The following is a 12,089-nucleotide window of genomic DNA, read 5'->3' on the forward strand; positions in this document are numbered from 1 at the left end:
TAATTATATCATTATACCTTAAAGCATTGCATAAAAACCATTCATTTAGTTAAATTTAATTTACTTTTAAGTCATGCATTTTTTAATAAATGTGTAGTAATAAGAACTGTACTTTTGAAAACCTGGATTTTTGTTGATCCGTCATCATACGAATGGAAAAATTACCAAATGAATGGTTTAAACAACGTAAATTTTAGTTTTATTAACCGAAAATATATTTTTTTACCAGTATTGTCATTATCAGGCATGAGGGAAATGTGACCAGAATTTCTTTCTCCAAGTAGGATCTATTCAAAGTTCTAACTATCGTAATATTTTACACATTTAAAAATACCGAGAAATTGGTAATTTTTCTCATCAATTTCTTGTTTTTATTTTTATTTTTCAAGCATTAGGGAAATTATATCTATTTATTATTCATTTGAGTTATAGGAAGTTGGAATTTTTTTAAAAGTTATTTTGAACTAAATTTCGCTATGCTTCAAAATACTTCTAGCAATATAAGAAAATGAAATAATTGACTGATTTTAACAATTATAAAATTTTTTTGAATGTAATTTTATTTTAAAACGTAGATTTTTCTGTTAAGGCTGAAGAAGCACAGCTTCCATATGGATTTGTTTCCTTCCCTAACAAATAACTCATGACACATGAATTACTCCCGTTTTTACATAATATCAGGTGATTGGGTCGGCTGTTCAATGACGGTAATAAAATAAAATAAAATAATGTCAAGTCAAAATGCATAAAATGAAAATACCAGAAAACATTTAGTAATAGACTATTAAATTGGATTTAAATGGAGGCAAGAATGGCCATTTAACAAGGTAAGTCAAATTTTAAGAAATATTTTATTATGTTATATTTTATAATTTTAATAAATATTTTAATAATAATGTAATATTTAATAATTTTAATAAATATATTATTTCAAAAATATTTCTTTCTTAATTTTACAAATTTCTTTGTTTTTTTTTTAAATATTTAATTTGTCTAAAATTGAAAGAAATTATGAAAATGTAACAAAAAGAAGTTAAAAAAATATACTTAAAAAATATTTACTTGTTTCATTTAGTTTAATTGTACTTACAATTTTATTGTATTTTCTTACAATCTTATTCTGTTTTTATATGAAAGGTAATTATTTGAAAATGATGAAAGCTACATAAAAACAAAAACTCTGGTGTGAAAATATAAAAAAAGGTCCATATTGGCATCTGAACATTTATTACCATAAACAAAATTAAAAGAATTGAATATATGAAAATCGTATTTATAAACAGTGTAAAAAAGCATATTTTATCTGAAATTCCCCCCCCCCAAGAAAAAAAGCATTATTAGAATGGTACCGAAAAAGGGATGATGTGTATGATAGACTTGAAAGCCAAGAACATCAAATAGACTTTTTAAAAAAACGCTACAATCAATTTTGACAAATGATTTTTTTAGAAGACAAAGAATTAGAGACGCTCTTTTTAAAGAATTAAAGATTCTTTTTTAAAGAATTAAAGATCCTTTTTATTTTAAAATTATATTATTGATCATTTGTCTTATATTCACAAATTTGTCACATTTGCTTCTTTTTTAGTATACAAATATTTTTCAAACCAGTTGGTGTTGTGAAATAGTGTTATTAATAATAGTGTAAAAATTCGAGCAAAATTAAGATAAAAAATACTAGCAGCCTGAGGCACCCATAATATTCACTTTACCCTAATCGTATACCGTAATTTTACAGAAATATTTATTTAATTAAAGTAATTCAGTAATTTCACAGTAAAAATTAGTATTAAAAATTAAGGTATATCAGATTTTTTGTCCCTTAAAATTAAGGTCAAAAAATTTCAGGTGATACTGCCACTCAGAGTACCAGTACATTTTTCCGAAATTTACAGTGCAGTTTTGTTGAAATTTATCATTTTTAATTAAAGTTTGTCATTAATACAATTAACACTCATTGAATAAATAGTAATATCAATATCACAAAATCACTTTTTTCATAATCGTAATTTAACAGAAACTTTCTAAATTGCAATACTCTTATGCAGAATTAAGAAAGAATTTAATTTTTAAACATCATTTTCATTTCGTTTCTCTAATAATAAATCTAATAAATCTTTCAATTTAAAACTTCACCGAACACACTTTTAGTGATTTAAAAAAAAATAATTATATAGAAATGAAAGAAACCGTAAGAATCTGGTATTCACTGGCAGAAATGAATGAGGAAGAATTTAATTATTGGAAATCAATTTAATTTAGTTCGTTTGAAAATAATAAAAGCTATACAATCATTGAAAAACAGTAATCCTATAAAAAATTATTTTTTTTTTAATATAATTTTACAACATACAGTAAAAAAGAAAAAATTAATTAATAAGGATGAGCTTTAATAAATTTCAAATACGTTTAAATTCAAGCGTGGATTTCAAATACGGTAACTTTAAAAAATCAGTATATTTCTGTTATTTCTTTTGCAAAGTGACTTTTAATATATTTTTTTTTTAAAAAATTGGTTTTTAACTAAAATTTCAATAACTATTTTGCTAATCTTTCTGATATAAGTGGAAATGCTTGAATAGGAATGCGATGATTTTATCGAAATGGGATATAATATTTACTATATTATGTTTAAAATTATACATAAAAAGCAAAGTTTCTTATGTCGTTCCAGTTGACTTCAACCTTTAAAAATGCAAAAAAATACTTTATCATTTTTAATCTGGAGGAAAAAACGATGAAATAGTCGAGAACAAAAATAACGATCGCTTGCATCACGAATAAAATTCTCTTCAGCGTTCAAAAATTGTTCTCATTTTTTTTTTGTAAAAAAAGTTGTGCACCGACTCTAAAAAGAGCAAAATATTCTTAAGCTCGTTGAAATGTATGGTTTATGTAGAAAAATAGGCAGAAAAAGGTAAAGAATAAAGAAAATAATCGAAAAAAAGCAGCAGAAAGCGCTCGTAAAAACATTTATAGATATGAAAAATGAGTCAAATATTTTTGAAGAAGCCGAACTCTTTGTATTTTGAGAGATATTTAGTTATTTTTTAAGTTTTATGTCTCAAAAATGCTATAAAACTCAATCGTTGCACTGTTTGCAAAGTATCTTACCGTTTGGGAAATTATCGCATCATATTTTCCCTCAAACTTCACAACCTTCATTTTTCAGAACAAAAGAATGGTTGAAAATCATAAACGACCAAGAGTGATAAAAGCAAATATAAGTCAACTTATCTTTGAAATAATGTGTAGTGCCATTTCGATGCAAGGTGGTATTTCAATGTACAGCGTCTAATGATCACCAGCAGCACTATTTCGTTGATCATAAATAAATAGAGCAATTAAATCTACCTTAAAGATATATATTTTAATTTGATCATGTGAAAATTTTAATTTGAACTCACATGATCAATAAAAAGGAAATTACTATAAACAGAGCAAGAATATTTAATACCCATTCATTGTTATCTCTTAAATGAGACATATTTCTAAAATCATCTATTCATCGTCTTAGAAATTATTCTATCTAATCAGAAAATGTCCCACAGTGAACTTCTTGTAAGGCACGGTTTCTAGTAGATCACCGAAGTCAAGCATCACTGGCAGCTATCAGTGAGTAGGCGGTGACCACTTTGCTAAGCCTGTGAAGGGTCTGAGGTTGCTCGGTATCGGACCTTGTTAAATTGTTCTACCTTAAAGTGCTCGACTTCGCACTTAAGTCGTCGATCTACCAAAGTGGGGGAGCCATTATTTCTGCAGAGAATCAAAATTGTGATTGAATGTATTCGGATCATCCTCAGTGCTGTTTCCCAGACCGTCTCCTATAGCCCATTGTAAGACTGTAGTGTGACGTAAATAAAATACTACTACTACTAATCTACATGGAATTTCTTTTTAAAGTATACTTCATACAAAAGGCAGTAGTTAAAATTACAAGGTATCATTTGAGAATGGAAGTTTTTTTATTCTGTTTGTGCAGGTTGTAAATGTTCATGTTAGAAATCACATTCTTTTTAATCTTTAAACATAGATTTTAAGAACTTTGTTTCATTTTGTAAGTTTAGAATTTTCAATAGTTCATGCGATTTAAAGAGAATCTCATGTATAAGAGAAAAACAAGTTTGGATTTTATTTAGTGTAACACAACATCAATTTAAATGAACGCGCGTGCATTTCAGTACTGAATCTAAAACATGTGCAGTGCGCTAAGTAAAAAAAAGGCAACACCTTAATAACTTTTGATCTAATTGTTTGATTATCACGTTTTAAAATGCAATCGCAATTTTTTGAAAGTCAAGTGTCAAATGGGCAAATAAGTGCTTTAAAGAGTTCTTTATAGAGCTCTTTACATCACTGTATACTATAGAACAGTATTTGCAGAACTGTAAAGAGTTCTACAAAAACTGTTTATTTTGAAATTGAAAAATTAAAATCTTGTATGGTAATACAATGAAATATGGTTTTATTACCATGCTGTTTGGTAGTAAATTAGAATACAGTTTGGTATAAATTTTATAATTTTATCATGATACTTTAGAGCATGGCATAGGAACCATTTATTCCAGTGGTTCCTAACCATTTGTTGCACACCACCCAGTTCTAGAATTTGGCTAACATTTATCGCTCCCTTTTTTTTTGATAGAAAAAAACAGACATTGTTGCAAGTGAGCGTCAATAAACTCTAATAAATGCTAATATATACCAGATTTCAATTAAAATTAAAATGTCGGAATTGAAGGAATCGGTTTGAATGGTCGGTTTGAAGGAATTTTATCCAAGTACTTCAGAAAATTAAAATAAAGTGTATCCCTTTCCCTTTTTTTTCTCAAAAAGAGGTGATATTTGAAACGAAATAATTGCAACCAGGGTACATTTTTGTAAATGTACCCTTTTTTAGTACCTGTACATTTTTTAATGTAATCTGGACGTCAGCAACAAAAATGTGAGAAAAAACTGAAAATTTGAAAACTCAATTGTTCATTTCTACCTATTCAATGACTGTCTTGTGCTTGGAAGGATTTCAGTTAAAACTTAAATATCAGGCTTTTTGTTGGTCAGATCTAAGCATAGATTCTAACCAACTTCTTTGTTTTGTGAGAAGCTGAGCAACCGAACTAAATTTTCTTTCTTCTAAATATGTTCACGAAACCCAGGTGAGGAGAAATTCGATGGCTTTTTTAATTATTATTAATAATTTTTTTTCCTTTTGAATACTCCTCACTTCCTGATCGCCCACGTGAGGATTATCACCCCACTTAAGAAAGCAATCACCCCCTTAAAGCAATCGCCTCCAGTTTGGGAACCACTAATTTATTCGGTTGAATTTACTTTTCAGTTTTGTATTGTTGCTCTTTAAAAAGAATTAACAATAGAACTATAAGAAAGAAAACAATCTATTGTTCATAATCCTACAGTAATGCTCATTTTCCAAAGATTTGAAATTCATTATTTTTTTAAAATTTTCCAACTTTTACTGTCAATTTAATGTTATTGCCCTTTAATTACATAATTATCTCAAATAGAGTAACGTAACCTCTGTTGTTACATCATATCTGTTTTTTTTATTCCTGCTACTTGCCATACTGATATTTCGTCAGGTTTCAACTAAAGCCTTTGGTTTTTAAACGTTGCTTTTAATCAATTTCAATGGCAAAAAATGCATTAAATCCATCGAAACATTTATTATAATGATACTAGCGTTTAAAAGAACAAAATAGAGGCCTAATTTTTTGCTAAGCGTACTTCAAAAAAAATTTTTAGTGGCAACTACTTTACAACAAAAGAATGAAAGACTGTTTCTGGTGAACACTTAGGATGTTCTTTTATACTAATTGGTATAAAGTAGCTGCAACTGTTTGTGATATTCAGTAACACTAAAATTTATAATTACAGTAAGATAAGTTACACATAAGAGTCAGTAAATTACTTTACGATATGAAGTGATAATCCTTAATTTAAGATGTATATAGAACTAATTCTTAAATTAAAGTTAGTTTGTAAATTAAATATACGCGGTGTTTATCTAGACGGAATATTAAGACGAATTCGAACTAAACTTAACAAAAGCTGATAAAAATTATACATTACAAAGTAATTTAATACAGTTCGAAGAGATTAGCATAATAATAACCTAATTAAAACAAACATGCGTACTTTAATGGCGAATTTTACGTATAGTACCATTGAAGACAACAAACACGCTCATAATCAATTGTAAACAAATTTCTGGCGGTATCCGAAAAATCACCGAGATTGGGGTTTTCATGAGCATACCATGATTTTTGTTAATCTAATCTTTTACCACTTTAATTGTTTATATTTTAATACACCCTTTGAATTGTATATGGAAATTCTATTAACTAACTTGAAATAAAGTGTTACTTCACACAGTTTTTTGGGTTAGTTGTTCAACATTAAATTCGAAGAGATATTACTCCACAATTTTTACAGTGCATGCCCAGTTTTTAAAATTGCATATTCATAGATACATCGATAAGTCAATAAATTTAATTTAAAAAAATTTCAATTTATTTCATACTTACATTAACGAGAAAACAAGAAATTGTATTGATAAGTGCTTCGTTTCGGTATCTATATCGAATAAAAATAAAATTTTCTTCAAAAGGAATTAAGTCAAAAATAAATGAACATATTCTTAGGACACGAGAAAAAGAGAGTCATTTTTATTAGGAAATCGATTTAAGATTGGGTTAATTAGAGGTGAGTGGTGAATTTTTAAGAAAAAACTACTGACGTGTTATTTGTAGTGGTAATTACTAAACAAATCAACTTCTTATTCGTAAAAAGCTTATTTTTAGGTGGTTAATTTTACTTGACATAATTAATTGATAGGCTGTCGCATTTTTACTTAAACTAAAACAGTTTCTTTTAATTATCATTCGACAGAATGATAATTAAAAGAGAATTATCAAAATGTCAAACATTTATGGTTAGCATTTTTGTTTTATTTTTAACATAAATATGCTTGATAATATCGTTGAATATAATTAGTTGAATATCGTGTAAAGGATTCGTTGGATATCCTTTCATAATTATATGCTCATAATGCATACATAATATATTAACACTGAAAACATATAAGTATTATTACTATCTTTGAGAACAAATAAAATAATGTTTGTTAAGTGCTCACGTTAATAATATTGTTAAACATGATTAGTTGAATATTGTATAAATGTTACGTTGGATATCATCAATTAATATGTATATATATATCAATTAATATGTATATATAATTGGATATATTAATATGTATATATAATTGGATATCATCAATTATATATATATATATATATATATATATATATATATATATATATATATATATATATATATATATATATATATATATATATATATATATATATATATATATATATATATATATATATATATATATATATATATATATATATATAATATATATACCTATATATATATATATCTATATATATATATATATATATATATAAAAGGAATACTAACGACAAAAATTAAGAAAAATAGTAATTATATATTTTATTTACTGCTCATAAGCTGCAAGTACAGAGAACATCGAAGATAAGTTAAAAATAAAGAGAAAACATGGAAAAAAGTATAAAGAGTTTTGAAACGAGAAGAAAAAAAAAATTATTAAAATTAAGTATTTTTAAAAAATTTGAAAAAAACCCAGAAAATTAAAATAAGAAAATTAAGAATCTATCCGACTATAAATGTCATCGATTATGAAAAAGAGAAATATTATTACATCATGAACATCACAGAGAGAACATTATGAACATATTATTACTGATAATTTAAATATTATAGAAAACTTAAAAATAAGAAATTTAATGTTAAAAATCACAAAATTCAGATCCATTTATCGTAAAATAATTAATAAAGTTCTAAAATACTTTCTTAATTAATTCAATAATTTTTGTTTAATCATGTCAAATAGATTCTCTCTACCTTCAGGCATGTTAGAAGAATGGAAATGGGCTGTTTATTATTACTTTAAAAGCTTAATTTTAATAATAAGGAGAATTTAAATAACAATAATAATTCAACAAACTTTTCTAAAATTGATGGATCATTTAAGCAGGTACAAAAAAATTCGGAACTACCCCCATAGACAAAGCTAACAATAATTATGCAATCTTCTGTAAAAAAATTCTATGTTGAACTTTTAAATAAATAGTTGAAATAAGTAAAAAAAATAAGCTTAGTAGTTCAAATAATAATATTATCATTAAAATTTTTTTAGCTTTATTTACGAGGTTGAAAATTAAAATTAGTAACATACAATTTCAATACTTAATTATCAGTTCAAAATTTCATAAAATTCCTATTAAACTTAGAACAATCACTTGCGGGTCTAATATTTACCAAACTAAACCTAGCGCCATTTTCTCTAACTACTTAAATTATTAACAATATTATTAAAGAAGGTTTTTCTTGGGTTATCACAAATAATCAACCTATTTTAGAATTTATTTAACAAATTAAAATTAATTCTATTGCGAATTTTGATTTCCAAGATCTCTTCAATAGGTTCCTTTTTCTGAATGAAAGATGTTTTTGTTAGTTATTACTATGATTATAAAAATATCCATAATTCGATTTTGATTATTGGGCAATTCTAATTAATATTTGCCTTTAATAATTATCGTTACAATGTAAAACATATTTCTGTTCAAATTGATGGAATACTACAAGAATGCCATTTTTCATCACTCTTAGATAACTTATTTTTACACTATTACGAAACAAATTATACTATTAATATTAAATTTATTTTCAGATTTATTGATGATTTAATTATACTTTCTTTTTAAAACTGTACAATTATGTTAAATAACGTTTAGCCCTAGGAATTAATCTTGCTTTGCAATCATGACGATAATATTAATTTTAACTTTTTGGATATAGGTATTAAAAAAGAAGAAAATATCTGCATTGCTGATTTAGGTGATAAAAGAAATGATTTGAAGTTTAATATAAATAAACTAATTGCACGGAATTTTAATGTTTCTAAAAACATTTGTTTAAACACCGTTTTTAATGAAATGATCAGAGTTAAAAGAATTTCTAGCAATGTTTATTTAGTGAAAAACAAATAGGCGAACTCTTCTGAAATTTGATAAAACACAATGGATATTCAACTAATGTAATGAAATTCTATATTAAATCATCGAGTTAATTGTATGTTATAATTATTAATAAATTTACTTAAGACTTCGCTGTTAACTGCTGTTGTTAACTATTTTCGCTGAAATGTTTTTGGTGCTCCTCACACTATTGTATTGATATATTTTGTTTTGTTAGTTATTGTATTGGTATTAACTTGCTAAGAGCTTATGAAATAATGTTTTTGATTTTGAAGTGTTTATGTTAGCAAAATATTTTTTTCTTTATTAGTAAAAATTGCATAAATACTTTTTTAAAACCATTCATATTACAATAAAACTTTATTAGTTTCTTTATAAGATTTTGGAATATTTTATACGCTATCTGTGATGATTGGAATATTTTATTACATTAATAATATACATTAATAATTATAAGTTGATAATTTTTTAACATTTATTATGAACGTGGAATATGATTAGTTGAATATTGTGTGAATGATTCATTGGATATCATCTCATGATATGTATATGCTTATGATATTATATATATGTAAGACGGCAAGGATGTAAGTACTATTAATTTCGTTTAAATCTAATAAAATAACGTTTGTTGATGTGTTTACGTTAAAAATATATGTTAGTAATAATTGAATTTTTTTAATGGAAATTGCAAAAATACTTTTTACAAACATCAAAAAATAGGAAGATTGCGTTTAAAATTTCGTTTTTAATTTTTTTTAAAACTAGGAACATTATTATTATGCTATTATTCTTTTGAAATATTTTACATGTGATATGAAATTATTTATAAACATTAGAGCAATATAATAATATGTTGACGAAAATAATTTATAAAATATGTTAAAGTGACGCAAGAAACTATGAATATGATAAGGAGGAATACAAGTAAAAAATATATGATGAAATAAAATGGTTTACCTATCATTGAAATTAGGTAATGAATTTTAGGTTATGTTTAAAATCATTATTGCAAATACGTTGTCCTAGTCCGTTACCTAGTCCGTTGTCCAAAGCTGCTTTAAAAAAAAACATATAATTTTTTTAATAGATCTTAAGTTTTTGTATCTAAATTAAAACTGCCTCTAAAAACAGTTGGAAAAGTCCATTTTGAAGATGAGGTCCATTTTGAAGAAGGGCTAGTGTGAATACTTTAAATGTGTTTGTTATCATTACCAAAAGTGTTTGTTATCATTTTAAACATATTTATAATTTTCATTAAAATTCAAAGTTCATCTTTAATTTTATTAAGGTATGAACTAGTTAGGATGAGTACGCTGTTTAATAAATTTTTTCAAAGTTGTTTTTGTTGACAATAACTCCATGAAATAGGGTTACTCTAGAAAAGAGTAATAAAATTCATTATTTAATCAACCACTAATTAAAAAAAATCAAGTAAAATGAAAAGGAAACTAATTTTAAACTAAAAACACAGTCTTGAATAAATAATTTTAACAAGGTTTATTTTAATTAATGGTAAGTCCTGATAAATGATAAATTATGACTAACTACTAAATTATTCCAATTATGTAAAACAAAACTGCTTAAAAGACAAGCTTCTACACTAAAGGCATAATTTTAATGTTTATAAGTCGAAAAGATATTTTTTCTTTTGAAAAAAAAGAATTCTTTACGGTTTTCATTATATTAAGTAGTTTGACAGTTCAGTTAATTTGAAAATGTTAGAGGAGAATCAGAGTCATTAATATTGGATCTCATATTCTGCAAATTACTTTAAAAAATGTTATAGGTAAGCAGCATTTTGAATAAAAAAGGCTCCATAATGTGTTAAAGTAATAGTGTTTCCTAGATTTTTCATTGGGTAAAAATCCAATTTAATGAAATGAACAAAATCATAACTTGTGAAAAAATGTAAATTAATTAAATACTTTATAAATTTAAATGTACTAAATAACTATTCCAAAATATGATGCTTTAAAAGCAAACCCGAATTGTTATCACAAAAAGTTTAATATTTGTATGTCGATAGTGGTCAAACTAGTCCCGTGGAGTCATTACTTTATATAAACTCATAATAAATAAATTAATAAAGGCAGTTAATTCAAATGTGTAAATGAAGCATATTCATTTATATTATAATATATTATTTATATTACAATATATTATTTATATTATAATATATTATTTATATTATACTATATTATACTATATTATTTATATTATATTATATTATCTTTATTAAAGACGATGAATAAAGTCAGTTTAAAGTGGTAGACGAAAATCAAGAATTTAGTCTTACACTTTTCCCAACATTGTTTTTTCCTCTTTTCTGCTCAGCAATTGTGTTATCATGCAATGCATATGAAGGTGCTATACAGTTCTGACAATTAGCCAAAATTTGCAGAGAAAGTTTTATTAATAAATAGCAGAACTATTCCAGGTGTCGGAATGAGTCCCATTTCCCCAATAGCCCCTATCTCTCATACATAAATAAAAATTTTCGACCCTTTTACGCACATTAAATACTGCATTACACATATACGCTGTGTTTCTTATAAAACTCAATAAACATTTTAAGAATGATTTAAGATCGACTTTTACTATTAACTTACTTTAAAATATCCAGATAAAATTTATATTTTCGTTCATTAATTCATTTCATTCAATAATTCATTTTCTCAGTATGTTTTTTCTTATGAATATTAAATGTTCAATTATTTCGATTTTTTAATGTTAATTATTTTTATTTGTCAAATTTTTTAGTAGTTAATTGGTTTATCATTTTTAAACTACCGGAAATTAACAGCAGTAATCATGAATGATTTAATTTTTAAACCCCGAAGAAAATATTTATTACGTTTCACTTTTTATTGTTAAGGTCATGTTATTTTATTTCATTTGTTTTATTTGACAAAATGTTTAGTAATTTATATATGAATCAGCCAGTACCTGTGTTTCATTAACCAATCTGTGAAA

General features: G+C 25.1%; 1 long non-coding RNA gene across 1 annotated transcript in view; it reads left to right on the forward strand.

Moving 5' to 3' along the window:
* Positions 1–690: 690 nt before the first annotated feature.
* The window catches only part of LOC122269916 (uncharacterized), an 85,534-nt gene continuing 74,135 nt past the window's right edge, over positions 691–12,089 (forward strand). Inside the window, exon 1 of the long non-coding RNA XR_011638242.2 lies at positions 691–827. This is a non-coding gene — a long non-coding RNA (uncharacterized LOC122269916). The remainder of the gene's footprint in view (positions 828–12,089) is intronic.

This window comes from Parasteatoda tepidariorum, chromosome 11, assembly GCF_982258835.1.
Source record: "Parasteatoda tepidariorum strain Cologne lab strain chromosome 11, Ptep-v5.0, whole genome shotgun sequence".
Classification (NCBI taxonomy): domain Eukaryota; kingdom Metazoa; phylum Arthropoda; class Arachnida; order Araneae; family Theridiidae; genus Parasteatoda; species Parasteatoda tepidariorum.